This window comes from Nyctibius grandis (genome assembly GCF_013368605.1).
Source record: "Nyctibius grandis isolate bNycGra1 chromosome W unlocalized genomic scaffold, bNycGra1.pri SUPER_W_unloc_1, whole genome shotgun sequence".
NCBI lineage: Eukaryota > Metazoa > Chordata > Aves > Nyctibiiformes > Nyctibiidae > Nyctibius > Nyctibius grandis.
This window is the reverse complement of record NW_027167472.1, coordinates 4,079,011-4,098,545: the sequence shown is the minus strand read 5'-3', so window position 1 is coordinate 4,098,545 and position 19,535 is coordinate 4,079,011. Positions and strand designations below refer to the sequence as shown.

Below are 19,535 nucleotides of genomic sequence, written 5' to 3'. Positions count from 1 at the left end.
ACTTGCTGTGCCACTTGGACGCTCACAAGTCTGTGGGACCAGATGTTATCCACCCAAGGGTACTGAGGGAGCTGGCGGAAGAGCTTGCTAAGCCGCTCTCCATTATTTATTATCAGTCCTGGCTAACCAGGGAGGTCCCAGATGACTGGAGGCTGGCCAATGTAACACCCATCCACAAGAAAGGCCGGAAGGAGGATCCTGGGAACTACAGGTCTGTCAGCCTGACCTTGGTGCCTGGCAAGGTCATAGAACAGATAATCTTGAGTGCGATTACACAGCACATACAGGAGAACCAGGGGATCAGGCCCAGTCAGCATGGGTTTAGGAAAGGCAGGTCCTGCCTGACCAACCTGATCTCTTTTTATGACCAGGTGACCCTCCTAGTGGATGAGGGGAAGGCTGTGGATGTAGTATACTTGGACTTCAGCAGAGCCTTTGATACTGTCTCCCACGGCATTCTCCTGGATAAGATGAAAGCCCACGGCTTGGACAGGTACAATCTTTGCTGGGTTAAGAACTGGCTGGATGGCCGGGCCCAGAGAGTGGTGGTGAACAGTACTGCATCCAGTTGGCATCCAGTCACTAGTGGTGTCCCCCAGGGCTCAGTACTGGGCCCGGTCCTGTTTAATATCTTTATTGATGATCTGGATGAGGGTATCAAGTGCACCCTCGGTAAATTTGTGGACGACATTAAGTTGGGTGGGAGTGTTGATCTGCCTGAGGGTAGGAAGGCTCTGCAGAGGGGTCTGGACAGGTTAGATGGATGGGCCGAGAACAATGGCATGAAGTTCAACAAGGCTAAGTGCCGGGTCCTACACTTTGGCCACAACAACCCCATACAGTGCTACAGGCTGGGGGAAGAGTGGTTGGAAAGTGGCCTGGTGGAAAAGGACCTGGGGGTATTGGTGGACAGCCATCTGAACATGAGCCAGCAGTGTGCCCAGGTGGCCAAGAAGGCCAACAGCATCCTGGCGTGTATCAGGAATAGTGTGGCCAGCAGGACTAGAGCAGTAATTGTCCCCCTGTACTTAGCACTGGTGAGGCCACACCTCGAGTACTGTGTCCAGTTCTGGGCCCCTCACTACAAGAAAGACATTGAGGTGCTGGAACGAGTCCAAAGAAAGGCAATGAAGCTGGTGAAGGGTCTAGAGGGTATGTCCTATGAGGAGCGGCTGAGGGTACTGGGATTGTTTAGCCTGGAGAAAAGGAGGCTGAGGGGAGACCTTATTGCTCTCTACAACTACCTGAAAGGAGATTGTAGCGGGGTGGGGGTCAGCCTCTTCTCCCAGGCAACTAGCAACAGGACTAGAGGGCATAGACTCAAGCTGCGCCAGGGGAGGTTCAGGTTAGACATTAGGAAAAATTTCTTCACAGAAGGAGTTATTAGCCATTGGAACGAGCTGCCCAGGGAGGTGGTGGAGTCACCATCCCTGGAGGTGTTTAAGAAAAGCCTAGATGTGGCACTTAGTGCCATGGTCTAGTTGACACAGTGGTGTTAGGTCAAAGGTTAGACTCGATGATCCCAGAGGTCTCTTCCAACCTAGTTGATTCTGTGATTCTGTAATAGCCTCATAGATGCCTGGGCTAAAGAGCATGGTATTGAAGGGATATATCAAATCCCCTACCATGCACCAGCCACCAGGAAAACTGAACAATGTAATGGACTGTTGAAGACTACCCTGAAAGCGATGGGTGATGGGACATTCAAAAATTGGGATGAACACTTAGCAAAGGCCACCTGGTTAGTTAATACCAGGGGATCTGTCAACCGGGCTGGTCCTACTCAGTCTGAGCTGTAGCGCACTGTAGAGGGGGATAAAGTCCCTGTGGTTCATGCAAGAAATATGTTGGGGAAAACAGTTTGGATTACTCCTGCCTCGAGCAAAGGCAAACCCATGCATGGAATTGCTTTTGCTCAAGGACCTGGGTGCACATGGTGGATGATGCAAGAGGATGGGGAAGTTAAATGTGTACCCCAAGGAGATTTGATTGTGGGCGAAAATAACCAATAACTTGAACTGTATGATGCTAATTGTCATTTATTACACTAAGAATCACCCCAGACTGTGAACATGGGCTGCACCAGATACACCGGCTGCAAGATCAAGATGCAACACATCATCCTGCTGTGCCCAACTTCAGCAGTAACACCGTATTGAGGCCTGGTCCCGATCTGCTGGCTGAGTGAATCCCACACCATATTTTTTTTTCCTGCCCTGAGAGACTATTATGAGAAATGGAACCCATGGATTTGGACTGAATTGATTCAATGGACTTCTTGGAGAGATAGCCCATGGACTGGAGAGAATATCTGTGTGTGGATGTGTATTGAGGGATGGGGAAAATAGTAGTGACTTGATGTAAATGATAGAGAATAAGGGGTGGAATCCTGTCCTGGTTTCATTAGGATTTGGTTTCAGTTTGTGGCCAGCCATGGTGATCAGGGCCATTAGCAGCTAAATGCAGGGCAGCTGACCCAGGCTGGCCCACAGGTGTATTCTATATCATTAACATCAAGTTCACTATAAAAGGGAGGGCTTGCTGGGGAGAAGTGGGGCTGTTTTTGCTTTCCTCTTTTCTGGCCTCCCTTTTTCTCATTGCCAATGACTGCTTTTCCTGGGCAACCTGCTGCAACTCTGTAGCTAAGTATACTTTTGTGTGTTTTGTGTTATCATTTATATTTTTTTTTTTATTAAATCTGTTTAATTTTAACTCATGAGTCCCCCTCTTTTTCCCAATTTCCTTCCTTGATTGGGGAAGGGAGATTGGGTGAGAGAAAAACTGTTATTGTTTAGCCCTGGGTGTGGGCTAAACAAAGACAATGGGGCACCACATGCTTTATCATCCCGAAAAGGATGACAGCGTGTGGTGTGTGTCCCCCCCCCCCCCCATCAGTACAGCCTACGCCTGGACACACAGCTCCTGCCCTGGCATAACAGAAGTGCCTGTCCCCCCCAAGCCAAACCCAGCAGCCCTGCACCCCAGCAGGGACACAGACCCTCCAACACCAGTGAGGCTGCTCCAGAGCTGCCTCCTAACAAAGGCCGAGCCCAAAGGATGTGGGATAGGGGCTGGCAGGGTGCAGAGCCACTCACTGTCCCTCTCACCCTCACAGAGGTCCTGGAGGCAGCAGACGTGGTGGTGGGGCAGCAGCAGGATCTGGAAGGGCCAGCCAATCCACATTCTCCACCACCAGACACTCCTGCAGGACACTGTGCTCGATGGGGACACATGCAGCCCCAGTGCCTCAGGGATAGGTGCTCCGGGGGGCCTGCTTTTGGGGGCTAGGGGGCCCAGCCCAGCATACATCCAGCTCCCAGGGAAGAGATGACAGCTGCGTCCTTCTTCTGGCAAGCCTCCTGCTCAGCGTACTTCAACAGCATAGGCATGCTGTGCTTGCTCAGGTGCTGCTGCTGGATCCTGTCCTCCAGGCATGCCTCATTCAGGAGGAAGCTGCTAGCACACACCTGGGAGGGATATCAAGGCACAGGGCTGGGTTACCTACCTAAGTCACCTGCCATGCTACCCAGTTGCAGACTGCTTTTCTATGTTGAAGATGGCTGGACGGAGCTCAGGCACTGATTGGTTTTCACAATCTATGCCTACTTGTTCTGAGGAACATCACAGAGTTATTACTTTGCCGCAGTGGTCACAAATGCTGCTGCTCTGGAACTGTTAGCAGACCCTCTCTCCTTCAGCCTGGAGACTTTTTATCTCTTGATTGCTGGGTGTGCCATCACATCTCTTGATTGCTCTGGCACAGCTGTGTGGCATCATGTGATTCAGCAAGAGCAGCAAGTAGCTTCAGCTGTTCCTCTTGGCTCTTGCTCTGGCATAATAGGCTTCCCACATTTCCCCCTTTTTTGTTTATTATCCAAGGAGCAGGAGAGGAGTGACGAAAGGAACCATAACTGATTTAATGATACATTCACAGTTTCACTGTACCGCCCATGTGTACTTAGACATACATGGCTTAAGCTTTGAGACAAGCATATGCTACTAGCAGCATCAACCAGGTAAGTACTGAAAAGAAGTTTTACTTTACATTGCTCTGCTTGTAACCCTCCCTTTTTTTTTTTTTGATTTTGTTTTTTATGATCATTGACTATCATGAGCTCCAGATATTTCATTTCTTCAAAGATTTCATGAGATACTGCTCTCTTTCTTCTCTTCTCAGCCACTGTAGTTCAGACAGAAAGGGCCATTCAGAACTAGATTCAATCTCAAGGTCCTGCAACTGCTTGGAAGCTTGTGTTCCATAAGTTCTTTGAATGATATATGGATTGCTCATATCCTTTTATCATTCAGCCTTGTATCGGTGGCTGAGGCCAGATCCAGCCCGCTGGCAACGTGTTCTGAGGCTGTTCATTTGTCGGGTTCTCGGATTGAGTATGTACACAACAGACCCTTGCGCCCCTCTTGCGGTTTCCCTGTATGGGGTTTCCATCTTCATCAAATTTCGATTGACATTGATTGCTCCAGTGATAGCCCTTTTTACACCTAGGACATACTCTTTTGGGTGTTTTAGATCTTCTCTGCTCATCCTTTGTCAGATTTGGACAGTTCCTTCTAATATGTCCCATTTAGTTACATTCAAAACATTTTACTTCTGCTCATCCCACGACGAGTTGCTGAGCCAAGGCACTTGCAATTAAAGTAGCCCTATACTCTTCAGAGCCTACATTCTGACAGGCTTTGATAAATTCTGCTATACTTCTGTAAGAGTTTCTTAGAGGGGCTAAAGTTTCTTGGCAATCTGCATTTGCATTTTCATAGGCCAGTTGTAATAACAGTGTTTCTGATACATTTTCGTCATCGATCTGTCTGCTTAATGCAGTTTGTAAGCGGTCAATAAATGTGACGTAGGGTTCTTGGACTCCTTGTCCAATGGCCACGAAAGAGGGTTGGCGTTTCCCTACTTCTGGAATGCGTTTCAAACACTTTACAGCCAATGCAGAGATCTGCTGTAGTCGTCGTTGAGGTAGCGTTGCCTGTACTTCTGGTGTTGAAAAGTGATTAATTCCCAAATATTCATCTAAGTCATCCATATTTTCCAAACTGTCCATAGAAGCAGCCTCCTGGTACTCTGCCTGCCACACCGAATATTGTGCAGGCGTTCAAATCATTCGTAAGAGTGATTTCCAATCATGTGGAGTCATAGTATATGACTCCCCAATAACTGTTATTGAATTTAAAGTATAATTACTGTGCAAGCCATAGTCTCTTACCGCCTTTCGTACTTCCTTAATCATCTCATAGGTGAGGTATTGATATTCAGGGGGATGATTTGGGCGGTATATTACTGGCATTGCCGTCAGCATGGTGAAATCTCCATTACGAGCAGCTTCCTCTCTGCATCTTTCTGCTAGTGTTTTATATTTCGTTGTATGAGACTCTGGTATCTTTTCAGATTTCATTACATGAGACTCCGGTGGGTTTTTTGAGAAACCAATAGGTGGCTTGGCAGACACAGGATACGGAGGAGCTGTCAGTGCTCAGGCCGTAGCCACTGCCGCTACTGCTGCCGGCTGCGAGATCTCTTGCACTGGAAAGACGACAGCAGCCGTTTCTTTTACTGATGTTAATCCTGTGAAATCCAGATTATAAGGATCGTTTGATTCTCCAGGGATTGTTTCATATGCAGGCTCGTTTTGCTCTTTCACATCCACCAAGGTATTAATAGGAGTGGATGCCTGAGATTTCAAATACTCCTCTGCAGGCTGAAGTGCAGAGAGTGCTGTGAAAACAACTGTCCATGTTCTTCCTAGTTTTTGTATTTCATCCCCCGCTTTTGCCCAAATCTTTGCATCATAAGTCCCTGATGCAGGGAACCAGGTACAGTTATCTTTGATCCATGCCAACAATTGCGTTAATTCCACTAGTTGAACCTTACAGCCTTTTTCTTGCAATAAACACTGTAATATCTCAGTATGGAGCTTATGCTCTTGGGGACCAGCCTGTCCCACATTTATTGCCATTGTGTGTTGGGGGATATTGTTACAGCTAACGGAAAGAATCAAGAGCTGAAGTCAACAAGCTCTCCAAGCAAGGCCACAGGCCAATCTCCTGTGTGCTTCCCACGGAGCCTCTGCATACTTGACCGTAAACAGAATCACAGAATCAACCAGGTTGGAAGAGACCTCAGGGATCATCGAGTCCAACCGTTGCCCTGACACACCCTGTCAACTAGACCATGGCACTAAGTGCCATGTCCAGTCTTGTCTTAAACACATCCAGAGATGGTGACTCCACCACCTCCCTGGGCAGCCCATTCATCACTGTGAACAGTGATGGACTTGGCACCTGCAGGATCATGTTACAGCACAGGGGGATGGTGAAAAGACTGACCAATGGGAGGTTGCAGGGAGGCACGTGGACAGCGCGTGGCAGAAGTGGGGTGACCAATCGGGTTTTGCATAGACAGTGCCTGGCTGCATGTACGGAAGCAAATATGTTATAAAAAGGGGCTTTTTTTGTAATAAACGGCTTATGTTTGATTCACATTGAATCGTGTGCTGAGTCCTTTTCTCCGCAATTGTAGAACTCGCAGGTTCCTGGGAACTAGCGGCCTGTCCCATGTTTACTGTTATCGCAGAACTCACTGGTTCCTGGGGTTCTCACTGGTCCTGTGGGACTTCGCTCGCAAAGTAGGTCCCTTGTTCGGGCACCAAATGTTGCGGACTGCTTTCTGCCGTTGAAGCGGGCTGGACGGAGCTCAGGCACTGATTGGTTTTCACAATCTATGCCTGCTTGTTCTGAGGAACGTTGCGGAGCTGTTACTTCGCTGCAGTGGTGGCAGCGGCTGCTGCTGTTCCAGAACTGTTAGTAGACCCTCTCTCCTCGAGCCTGGAGACGTTTTATCTCTTGATTGCTGGGTGTGCCATCACATCTCTTGATGGCTCAGCACAGCTGTGTGGCATCATCTGAGTCAGCAAGAGCAGCAAGTAGCTTCAGCTGTTCCTCTTGGCTCTTGCTCTGGCATAATAGGCTTCCCACACCACCCTGCCCTATCGCTCAGCCTAGAGACCCCAACACATCCCTCTGCAGTGCCTCACCATCCCCTAGGCACCCTGGGCTCATGCCACAGGCCCTCCCCCCCCAACAACTAAACCCTGCCAAGCTGGGAGGATGTCCTGGTTTGGCCTAAACCAGGCTAGTTTTCCTTTCAGTGTTTTTTACTTTCAGCTAAGTCTCTTCTAAGTAACTGCACTTTCTGAAACTAACTGCATGTTTTGCAGACAGTGTCTGCTTCTAGGACTGATAACACTCGAAGTTTGTAGTTATCACTGAGGCACCGGTAGGGATGTTATGCAGAAAGGCTCTTGCTGTACCTATTCTTAGATAAACCAAGGTCACTGCTAAATTCCTCACTGCTTACGAGTGAAGAGCCGAAGGGGGGGTCGCACCTGCAGGGAGGAGCAGACAGGGCAGCTGACCCAAAATTGACCAACAAAGGTATTCCATCCCATACACATCATTCTCGGTATAAAGCAGGGGGATCACAAGGCTCTCACCCCTTTTCCTGTGGTTTTTGGGGGCCTCTGCCTGCTTGGGCTGCTTCTGCTGCTTCGGGCTGCTTCTGCAGCTTGAGCCTTTGGCCAGTGTCCAAGAAGGACTCTGTCCGTTTTCCTGCTGCCCCTGATCCCGATCCGTCCATCCCTGAATCCAGTTCTCGACCGTCTCTGGGCCCAGCCTGGGCCTTCCCGGAGCCTGCCCTGCAGTGCCGGTGGTGACGTGGCCGACATCGGGGGAGCTCGATCTTGGTTTTGTATATATTTGTATATATTTGATTATTCCAATATTATTATTATACTCTTTTTCATTACTATAGTTTATTAAAACTGTTTTAATTTTCCAACCCATAAGTCTCTCTCCCTTTTCCCTTCCCTTTCCCTTCGGGTGGGGGGGGGGAGGGTTAACAGAGAGCATCTGCCACAGGTTTAATAGCCAGCCCAGCTTTAAACCATGACAGATTTATTGGTGCCTAACGTGGGGCTCAAGAGAAGCTCCGAGAAGTTGCTCTGATAAGTCAAATCCCAGCTCTGGTGGGAGACATGGAGAGCTCAGCTGAGAGTATCAGATTTCTTCCTTTGAGATTTACGAGGGGTTGGAAATTAAAACAGCTAAGATGATAATGTCCTTTTTGAACGCTGTGGTATCTTGTCTTTTTATAGAATTTCTTTCACAGTTGAGTATTGCAATGCTGCCTTACCTGCCGTGGGCACTGAGTTATTGCTTGCTTCTTCTTAATGTTTACATGCAGTTTAGCAGTGGGCGCTGGTCGAAATGTATTGTTTTGGTATGGGGTTTGATGCTGATTTATGCCGTGATAAACTGGGCAGTTACTATTCCGATTGCTTATCTCTATGACACAATGATGGGCAGCTTTAATCGCGAATCGGTAGCAGTGACTTCATCTGCGCACTCCGGGCATCCTTTAGCTGATTTTGTTAATGATTGCCTTTTCAATTTTACTTCGGGAAATAGTACCTTCCCCTTTTCTGCCAAGCTGATTCCACGAGATTTTGCGAAATTCGGATGGTGCTGTCTAGGTGACATGTTTTTATTTTCGGTTGTCCTGAATGTGTTTCTGATGTGGGATAAGATTAAATATCAGTGCAAGTACAGGTGTAGGTGTTATGCAGCCACCTCAGCTCCTACAGCATGTGCTGCCACTACAGCTACTAAATCCCCTCAAACCCCGTCAGCTCGCACTGCAGCTGCTACACCCCCCAAGACAGCAGCTGCATCTACTCAAACTTTGGCAGCCTACACTGCAGCCGCTGCACGCCCCAAGATGGCCACTGCAGCTACTCAGACTACACTTAAGGTGGCCACTGCAGCTACTCAGACTCTAGCGAGTCTCAGCACTCCCATGACAGCCACTGCAGCTACTCAAACCCCAGCATCTACCCAATCTGTACCAATCGCCCCTGTAACCAGGAAGAAATACTGAAAGAAATCAGCTCGTGAAGAGAAGGATGATGACTCAGAGCCTTCTAAGGCAGAGCCATCACGTGACCCAGGTGAGGGCCCTTCTCAGTCAGAGTCAGGGCCTGACGCAGATGGAGGTTTCCTTGATTGTCTTTTTAAAGCAGACCCATCACAGAAGAAAGGTCCTTCTAAAGCAGAACTATCACAGGAGGAGGACTCGGACGTAGAGGTAACCTACCACTCCTTATCCTGGAAAGAACTGCGAAATATAAGGAAAGACTTCAGCCGTTATGACGGTGAGCCTATTATTACCTGGTTGCTCCGATGCTGGGATAATGGGGCAGATAGCATAGAACTGGATGGTAGAGAAGCCAGACAGTTGGGATCCCTGTCCAGAGACGGTGGTATTGATAAGGTGCTTCCAAGAAGGTCAAACACTATCAGCCTCTGGAGGCGACTCTTGTCAGCTGTAAAGAGCAGGTATCCCTATAAAGATGATGTTCTGAGCCACCTAAGCAAATGGATCACTATAGAAAAAGGTATTAACTACCTTAGAGAACTGGCTGTGCAAGAGATCATTTATAGACATCCACGGAACATTGTAGATCCTGTAAATCCTGATGAAGTGGAATGCAACCGATCCATGTTCCGGAAGGTTGTGAAGAGCGCTCCACCGGCATATACCCATACATTGTCAATATTAGTATGGGGAGAAGATGCTATGGCACGACCTAGTGTGGGCGAAATGGCTAACTGTATGCGACAGTATGAAGATAGTATTTCTTCCCCATTGCAGACCCGCATCTCAGCTGTGGAAAAACTGACTAAGGAAAACAAGGACTCATTTAAACAACTGTCAGACAAACTGTCCAGGATAGAGAATAAACTTGACTCTCTACCTACACAGGCTTGCATTGTAGCCATTAGGAGAAAACGCCCTCCTACAGGACCAGCTCAAAGGAAACGGAACACGTCACGAGGTATCCTGTGGTTTCCCCGCGTGATTATGGGGAGGACACGAGCAGATGGCATGGACAACCTACCAGTACCCTACAGGCACGAGTACATGAGTTGCAAGCTAAAAGAAATACCAGAGAGAATTTTCCTAGGAGGATGGCTGCTCCAGTTACCAGTGAGCAGGACTCCAGTCAGGGTAGATGGGCCTCAAATCCCTATTTCCCAAATGTGAATAGGGGAAATGAAGGTCCAATCCCCGTGAGCAGCAAGAATCCATTCCTTAATTAGGGGGCCCTGCCTCCAGCCAGGTGGAGGAGAGGGACAACTGAGTTTATTGGACTGTGTGTATTCGATGGCCTGGCACATTAAAACCACAAAGGTATCGAGCCCTGATAGACACTGGTGCACAGTGCACCCTAATGCCATTGAATCATAAAGGGACAGAATCTATCAGTATTTCGGGAGTAACAGGGGGATCTCAAGTGTTATCTGTATTGGAGGCCGAAGTGAGCCTAACTAAAAATGAATGGAAAAAGCACCCCATTGTGACTGGCCCAAATGCTCCATGCATCCTTGGCATAGACTACCTTAAGAAAGGGTATTTTAAGGACCCAAAAGGATATAGATGGGCCTTTGGTATAGCAGCTGTAGAGACTGAGGACATTAAACAGCTGTCTACCTTGCCTGGCCTCTCAGAGGATCCTTCTGTTGTGGGGTTGCTGAAGGTTGAAGAACAACAGGTGCCAATTGCTACTACCACGGTGCACCGACGACAATATCGCACCAATCGAGACTCCCTGATCCCCATTCATAAACTGATTAGACAATTAGAAAATCAAGGAGTGATTAGCAAGACTCGCTCCCCCTTTAATAGTCCTATATGGCCAGTGTGAAAGTCTAATGGAGAATGGAGATTAACTGTAGACTATCGTGGCCTAAATGAAGTTACGCCACCGTTGAGTGCTGCTGTGCCAGACATGCTAGAACTTCAATACGAACTGGAGTCAAAGGCAGCCAAGTGGTACGCCACCACAGACATTGGTAATGCATTTTTTCTATTCCTTTGGCACCAAAGTGCAGGCCACAGTTTGCTTTTACCTGGAGAGGTATCCAGTACACCTGGAATCGACTGCCCCAGGGGTGGAAACACAGTCCTACTATTTGCCACGGACTGATCCAGACTGCACTAGAAAAGGGTGGAGCTCCAGAGCATTTGCAATACATTGATGATATCATTGTGTCGGGTGATACAGCAGCAGAAGTTTTTGACAAAGGGGAGAAAATAATCCAAATTCTTCTGCAAGCTGGTTTTGCCATAAAAAGAGGCAAGGTCAAGGGACCTGCCCGGGAGATCCAGTTTTTAGGGATTAAATGGCAAGATGGGCATCACCAGATCCCGATAGAGGTGATCAACAAAATAACAGCTATGTCCCCACCAACTAACAAAAAGGAAACACAAGCCTTCTTAGGCGTTGTGGGTTTCTGGAGAATGCATATTCCAGATTACAGCCAGATTGTACGCCCTCTTTATCAAGTGACCAGAAAGAAGAATGATTTTCAGTGGGGCCCTGAACAACGACAGGCTTTTGAACAGATTAAACAAGAGATTGTGCATGCAGTAGCCCGTGGACCAGTCCGTATGGGACAAGATGTTAAAAATGTGCTCTACACCTCAGCTGGGGACAATGTTCCTGCTTGGAGCCTCTGGCAGAAAGTGCCAGGGGAGACTCGAGATTGACCCCTAGGATTTTGGAGTTGAGGATACAAGGGCTCCGAGGCCAATTACACCCCAACTGAAAAAGAGATACTGGCAGCATATGAAGGAGTTAGAGCTGCTTCAGAGGTAATCAGTACTGAAGCACAGCTCCTCCTGGCACCCCGATTACCAGTACTAGGCTGGATGTTCAAGGGTAAGGTTCCTACTACTCATCATGCAACTGATGCTACATGGAGTAAATCGATTGCATTAATTACACAGCAGGCTCGAATAGGAAACCCTAATAGCCCAGGAATCTTAGAAGTGATCATGGACTGGCCAGAAGGCAAAGACTTCGGAATGCCACCAGAAAAGGAGGTGACACGTGCTGAAGAAGCCCACCGTATAATGAACTACCAGAGGATGAGAAGCAGTATGCCCTGTTCACCGATGGATCCTGCCGTCTTGTAGGAAAGCATCGGAAGTGGAAAGCTGCTGTATGGAGTCCTATACGACGAGTCACAGAAGCCACAGAAGGACAAGGTGAATTGAGTCAATTCACAGAGGTAAAAGCCATCCAGCTGGCTTTAGGCATTGCTGAACGAGAAAAGTGGCCAAGGCTGTATCTTTATACTGACTCATGGATGGTAGCAAATGCCTTGTGGGGGTGGTTAAAGCAGTGGAAGCAGAGCAACTGGCAGCATAAAGGTAAACCTATTTGGGCTGCTGAACTGTGGCAAGATATTGCTACTCGGCTAGAGAAAGTAGTCGTGAAGGTACGTCATGTAGATGCTCACGTACCTAAAAGTCGGCCCACTGAGGAGCATCGAAACAATCAACAAGGGGATCAGGCTGCTAAAGTGTTCCAAATAGATTTGGACTGGGAACATAAAGGTGAACTGTTTTTAGCTCGGTGGGCCCATGACACTTCAGGTCATCAAGGGAGAGATGCAACATACAGATGAGCTCGTGACCGAGGGGTGGACTTAACTATGGACTCTATTGCACAGGTTATCCATGATTGTGAAACGTGCGCCGCAATTAAGCAAGCCAAACAGTTAAAACCTTTGTGGTATGGGGGGCGGTGGTTGAACTATAAATATGGGTAGGCCTGGCAGATGGACTGTATCACACTCCCTCAAACCTGCCAGGGTAAATGTTATGTGCTTACCATGGTGGAGGCAACCACCAGATGGCTGGAAACATACTCTGTGCCCCATGCCACTGCCTGAAACACTATTCTGGGCCTCGAAAAGCAGATCTTGTGGCGACATGGCATGCCAGAGAGAATTGAGTCGGACAGTGGGACTCATTTCAAAAACAGTCTCATAGACAGCTGGGCCAAAGAGCATGGCATCGAATGGGTATATCATATCCCCTATCATGCACCAGCCTCTGGAAAAATTGAACGGTATAATGGGCTGTTAAAAACTACCCTGAAAGCAATGGGGGGTGGAACCTTTAAAAACTGGGATAAGCATTTGGCCCAAGCTACCTGGTTAGTTAACACCAGGGGATCTATCAATCGAGCTGGCCCTGCTCAGTCAGACCTTTTGCCTACAGACATTCTCAGTATAAAGCGGGGGGATCACGAGGGTCTCGCCCCTTCTCTTGTGGTTTTTGGGGGCCTCTGCCTGCTTGGGCTGCTTCTTATGCTTCGGGCTGCTTCTGCGGCTTGAGCCTTTGGCCAGTGTCCAAGAAGGACTCTGTCCGTTTTACTGCTGCCCCCCATCCTGATCTGTGCATCCCTGAATCCAGTTCTCGACCGTCTCTGGGCCCAGCCTGGGCCTTCCCGGAGCCTGCCCTGCAGTGCTGGTGGTGACGTGGCTGACATCGGGGGAGCTCGATCTTGGTTTTGTATATATTTGTATATATTTTATTACTCCAATATTATTATTATACTCTTTTTCATTACTATAGTTTATTAAAACTGTTTTAATTTTCCAACCCATAAGTCTCTCTCCCTTTTCCCTTCCCTTTCCCTTCGGGTGGGGGGGGGAGGGTTAACAGAGAGCATCTGCCACAGGTTTAATAGCCGGCCCAGCTTTAAACCATGACAGATTTATTGGCACCCAACGTGGGATCCAGCCATGCCACCCCCACAGGGGGTGCCAGTACCCCCCATTTGGAGGGGTGCCCCAGCCATGCTGCCACCAGGCAGAGAGTCCAACATGTGGCAGCCACAAGGGATTGTCCTTGGGAGGGGAGGTGACAGGACAAGTATGGGGAGATCCTCACTGCAGAAAGCTTTGAAACCAGGGAGGTGATTCCTGTTCACATCTTCCGCCTGGGTTTGTTGCTGTAGGGTCGCCCACAGGAACTCGCAGTTAAGCCAGGTCACGGGTGGGACAGCCTCACCTGGTAGTGGGGGTGTGGGTTAGAGCAGCCCATCATGGCTCCCTTGTTCTCAAAGATGTGCAGAGGAAGAGGTGCAGCCAGCAGGTCCCAGTCCCGGGTTGCCGCTGTGTCCCCAGCACACCAGGAAAGCAGAGCCTTGCACCCACCTGGAAAGGCTAAGGGGGACACAAGGTGGGGATGGGGGACCCATATGCAGCTGGGAGGGTCCTAACCCTGGGTGCTGTCAGAGCACCCAGCCCCAGCCTCCCACCTCTGCCTGAGCCCCTCGGAGCAGGGAGAGAAGGGCAGCCCCCTCCAGCCCCAGACCTGCACCCAGGGGTAGGAGGCACCCAGCTCAGCCAACAGCTCTGCCCACATGTCAGTGACAGCCCAGATCTCCGCCAGGGACATGAGGGGCAGCATCAGGTCCAACCAGGGGCGGAAGCACATCACCTTTCTGCAGAGGAGACACATGTGGCCAGGGCTGTGGGGCGTCCTCAGGGACCCCTGTGGCCCTGCTGGATCACAGAGGGACAGGGGAAGCTGAACAGGGATGAGATCCCCGAAATCCCCCAAAACAGAGCAGGTATGCACAGAACAGGCACTGCAAGAAGGGGAGCGGGCTCAGTCCTGCTTCATCCCATGGGTCCCAGCTGACATCACAGCCTAGACCCCCTGGAGCCGTTGGGGTACTCACCACACACCCTGGGCTGCTGCTGCTTGAAACAAGGGGTGATCACTGTCACCTGGGGAAGGACAGAGAGCAGGGAGGGAGAAGGGACCAGGACAGCACCCATGCCCCCCCAGCCCACCCTACAGCCCCCCCCAGGACCTGAGCCTGGGGGACCCCAGCAGCCTGCTCTCCCCCCAGAAGTTACCAGGCTCAGAAGCATCGGGCTGCAGCGCAGGGAAGTCATTTGGGAAGACAAAGGTACCCTCGTACTGGGGGTTCACCCAGATGGGGTCATGGGGGGACAGGGTGGCAGGAGAAACCAGGATGCCTGGGTCCCTGGCAGTACCTCGCTGTTGGCCCAGGTGGCCCCAAGGCAGAGGGGGTTGTTGGGGTCCCAGCAGGGCACATCCTCAGGGGTGCTTCACCCGGTGGGCCAACACCAGCACCCAGTCATCCCACAGAGGGTTGTAACGAGTGTGCTGGTGGTCCATGGGGAGAGAGAAGCAGGGCATCAGGGAGGGAATGATGTGGGAGGCAGACCCCCGCGGGCCGGGCACACCCCACCCACCATGCCCCCTCCTCCAGTAACCCTGCAAGAGGGTCTACACCCCATTTTATGCCCTCAACCCCCCCCCGCCTCAGCTTCACCCCTTCCTCCCTGTCCCAGTCCGGGGGGGGAGGGGCCGCTGCCACCCCCGCTCGGGGCAGGAAGGGTCCTCGTAGCCCCCGCTTCCCGGGGCGCGGCTGGGCTGGGCTCTGCCAGGGGTCCGGAGGCAGCCCCGGCCGTACCGCTGGCGCGGAAGCAGCTACCACCTCCTCCTCCTCCTCCTCCTCCTCCTCCGTGGGATCGAGGAGGTTCCAGTACACGGGGGGAATGGGACTGGGGGTCAAGGAGGGGCTGGGGAGCTGGGACTGGGGCAGCAGGACCGGTATCAGGAAGGGATCAGTAACGGGGAACTGGGATGGGGGACTGGGGTGGGGTAATGGGACTGGAATGAAAGAGGGATGGGGCAGCAACATCACCCAGCCCTGGATTAGTATTCAAGGACCACCGCCTCCAGGCTCAGGAGCGATGCAACCCAACAAAGAGGAAGTCAGTCAAAAACACCAGGAGGCCTGCATGGATGAACAAGGAGCTCCTGGACAAACTCGGACACAAGAAGGAAGCCTACAGAGGGTGGAAGCAAGGGCAGGTAGCCTGGGAGGAATACAGGGAAATTGTCCGAGCAGCCAGGGAGCACGTTCGGAAAGCTAAAGCGCTGATGGAATGAAATCTGGCCAGGGATGTCAAGGGCAACATGAAATGCTTCTATAGGTATGTCAGTGATAAAAGGAAGACTAGGGAAATTGTGGGCCCTCCCTATAAGGAAACGGGAGACCTGATTACCAGGAGAAGGCTGAGGTACTCAATGACTTTTTTGCCTCAGTCTTCACGGGCAAGTGCTCTAGCCTCACCACCCAAGTCGCAGAAGGTAGAGGCAGGGACTGGAAGGATGAAGATCCGCCCACTGTAGGAGAAGATCAGGTTCGAGACCATCTAAGGAACCTGAAGGTACACAAGTCCATGGGACCTGATGAGGTGCATCCACAGGTCTAGAAGGAACTGGCGGATGAAGTTGCTAAGGCGCTATCCATCATTTTTGAGAAGTCATGGCAGTCTGGTGAAGTTCCCACTGACTGGAAAAGGGGAAACATAACTCCCATCTTCAAGAAGGGGAAAAAGGAAGACCTGGGGAACTACAGGGCAGTCAGTCTCACCTCTGTGCCTGGCAAGATCATGGAGCAGATCCTCCTGGAAACTATACTGAGGCACACGGAAATCAAGGAGGTGATTGGTGACAGCCAACATGGCTTCAGTAAGGGCAAATCGTGCCTGACAAATTTGGTGGCCTTCTATGACGGGGTTACAGCGCTGGTGGATAGGAGAAGAGCGACTAACGTCATCTACCTGGACTTGTGCAAAGCATTTGATGCTGTCCCGCATGACATCCTTGTCTCTAAATTGGAGAGACAGGGACTTGATGGATGGACCACTCGGTGGATAAGGAATTGGCTGGATGGTCGCACTCAAAGATTTACGGTCAACAGCTCGATGTCCAAGTGGATACCAGCGACAAGTGGCTTTCCTCAGGGGTCGGTATTGGGACCGGTACTGTTTAACATCTTTGTCGGTGACATGGACAGTGGGATTGAGTGCGCCCTCAGCAAGTTTGCCAACGACACCAAGCTGTGTGGTGCAGTCGACATGCTGGAGGGAAGGGCTGCCATCCAGAGGGACCTTGACAGGCTTGAGAGCTGGGCCTGTGCAAACTGCATGAAGTTCAACAAGGCCAAGTGCAAGGTCCTGCAGGTGAGTCGGGGCAATCCCAAGCACAAATACAGGCTGGGCGGAGAATGGATTGAGAGCAGCCCTGAGGAGAAGGACTTGGGGGTCATGGTTGATGAGAAGCTCAACGTGAGCTGGCAATGTGCGCTTGCAGACCAGAAGGCCAACCGTATCCTGGGCTGCATCAAAAGAAGCGTGGCCAGCAGGTCGAGGGAGGTGGTTCTGCCCCTCTACTCCACTCTTGTGAGACCCCACATGGAGTACTGTGTCCAGCTCTGGGGCCCCCAACATAAGAAGGACATGGAGCTGTTGGAGCAAGTCCAGAGGAGGGCCACGAAGATGATCAGAGGGCTGGAGCACCTCTCCTATGAAGACAGGCTGAGAGAGTTGGGGCTGTTCAGCCTGGAGAAGAGAAGGCTCCAGGGAGACCTTATAGCAGCCTTCCAGTACCTGAAGGGGGCCTACAGGAAAGCTGGAGAGGGACTTTTTACAAGGGCATGCAGTGATAGGACGAGGGGTAATGGTTTTAAACTGAAAGAGGGTAGATTTAGATTAGATATTAGGATGAAATTCTTTACTATGAGGGTGGTGAGACACTGGAACAGGTTGCCCAGAGAAGTTGTGGGTGCCCCCTCCCTGGCAGTGTTTAAGGCCAGGTTGGATGAGGCTTTGAGCAACCTGGTCTAGTGGAAAGGTGTCCCTGCCTGTGGCAGGGGGGTTGGAACTAGATGACCTTTAAGGTCCCTTCCAACCCAAACCCTTCTATGATTCTATGATTAAGGTGGCTCCCTTGGTGCTGGAGCTGGGCCAGGTGGAGGAACCAAGCCCCAGGTGGGTCGGGGCAGAACCGACCCCCCAACTAGGGCTGGAGGGGAGGGCTGGCCCCATAGGGTGCAGGGTGTGCAGTCACAGCAGAGGGGCTGCATGTCACCAGGACAGGGTCACTGTCACCTTGCTTGGGTCCCCCCATATAGCCCAGCACCTGGGGTGGGCTGTAGGGCTCAGGTGCTCGGTGCTGCACATCCTCCATCACCATCTGGGGAGGCAGTGGGGCTGGGTCTGCGGCCATGGGGACGGAAGGCTGGAGAAAGGAGACATCTCCCCTAGGGAGACCCCTCAAAGGACGTGCTGGGACCCTGTGACTGGGGAGGGGATTCAAGAGTGGGGCCGGTAGGGCTTGCTCTGTGCCAGGGACTCACGGCGACACCGGGTGCTGTAGGGCTGGATCACAAGCTGGCTTTCTCCAAGATCATCGTGGAGCTACCGAAGAAGCACCCAGGCCACATCCTTCCGTCTGAGGACCTGCAGTGGGTGTTCGTGAATGCAGGTAGGTGGATGGGCTCCATGTGACTCCTGCACACCTCGCTCACAGAGTATGTGCTGCTCTTCGGGACAGCCGTCGACACTGGGGGCCACTCGGGTAAGCAGGGACCAGGTCTGGCAGGTGGGGGGTTTCTCTGAGCTCTTTCCACCCTGCTCATTCAGGTCCAGCTGCCCTGGCCATGGTGTGCCTGGGGCAGGGAGCCCACTGCTCCGCTTCTGGATAGGAAGCACAATGCTGGAAAACACACTCCATGTGGGGACCAGCCCCCGCAGTGTTCCACAGTGCCTGCAGGTCCTGGCGCCTGCTGTGCCATGCCTTGCCACATGGCCAGGACTCTCCGCATCCAGCTATCAGGTGTTGACGGGCATCGCATCTCCCAGCGCTTCATCAGGGAGCAAATGCCAAACATGCTGGAAACGATGGCGCTTAAGGACACTGAGCAGCCCAGGCTGTTGGGATGTGGCCAGTCACACAGGCAGCCTGGGTACCAGACCCAGCCGTGCTCCTTGGTGTGTTGAAGCCCTGGGGTTGGCATCCTTCCCCCCAGAGGGCTGCTCTGTGGCTCAGACCTGGGCTTCTGAGCCGTCCCTGGCAGGGATGCGCTGAGACGGTGCTGTCTGTTCTCCCACAGGTCGGTACTGGGCAGATATCTCCGACGCTATTATCTCAGGGACCTTCCAGCAGTGGAAGGAGGGGATCACCAGAAGTGCGATCTACTATCCAGGCAAGTGCAGCAGCCACAGCACCCTGCAGGCTGTGTCCACGTCCTGGGACACGATCGCTCTGTGGGCTGGTCCTCTGCTGTTGCAAAGCCTCTTCCTTTCAGTTGGCAGAAGCCAAGAGCTCAGGCTGGGGCAGTTTGTGTCCCCTGGGGCACATCCCAGCATCTCGGTGGGTGCCAGTAAGAGAAAAGTGAGCAAGACTGGGGAGGGTTTGGGGTGCACAGACTGGAGTGCTCAGCCCTGCAAGTCCTGGTCCCACCCATCTCTGGAAATGATGCGGGGAAGCTGCTGGGAGCTGTCCTAGTCCTGTGTTGGCAGGCAACACTGTCATGCACCAGGCAAGAGAGGCCACGTCGGTGCAGTGGAGCGCAGGCACCTGGATGGTGGAGTACGGCCAGGGCTTCATCCCCTCCACGCTCACCTTCACCCTGGCTGACACCCTCTTCAGCGCTCAGGACTTTGTCGCCCTCTTTTACACCCTGCGCGTCTACACCAAGGGCTTGCTCCTGGAAGCCAGTGCCTTCTTCAGCACCTTGAGCTGCTGAGCCTGGCTCACCAGGGTGCCC

The 19,535-nt window shown here is 51.5% G+C and overlaps 2 pseudogenes; one reads left to right on the top strand and one right to left on the bottom strand.

The window, feature by feature from the left end:
- Nucleotides 1-2,791: 2,791 nt before the first annotated feature.
- On the bottom strand, nucleotides 2,792-17,992 carry LOC137677095 (galactose-1-phosphate uridylyltransferase-like; annotated as a pseudogene).
- Nucleotides 17,991-19,514, top strand: LOC137677094 (sigma non-opioid intracellular receptor 1-like; annotated as a pseudogene).
- The last annotated feature ends 21 nt before the right edge of the window (nucleotides 19,515-19,535 follow it).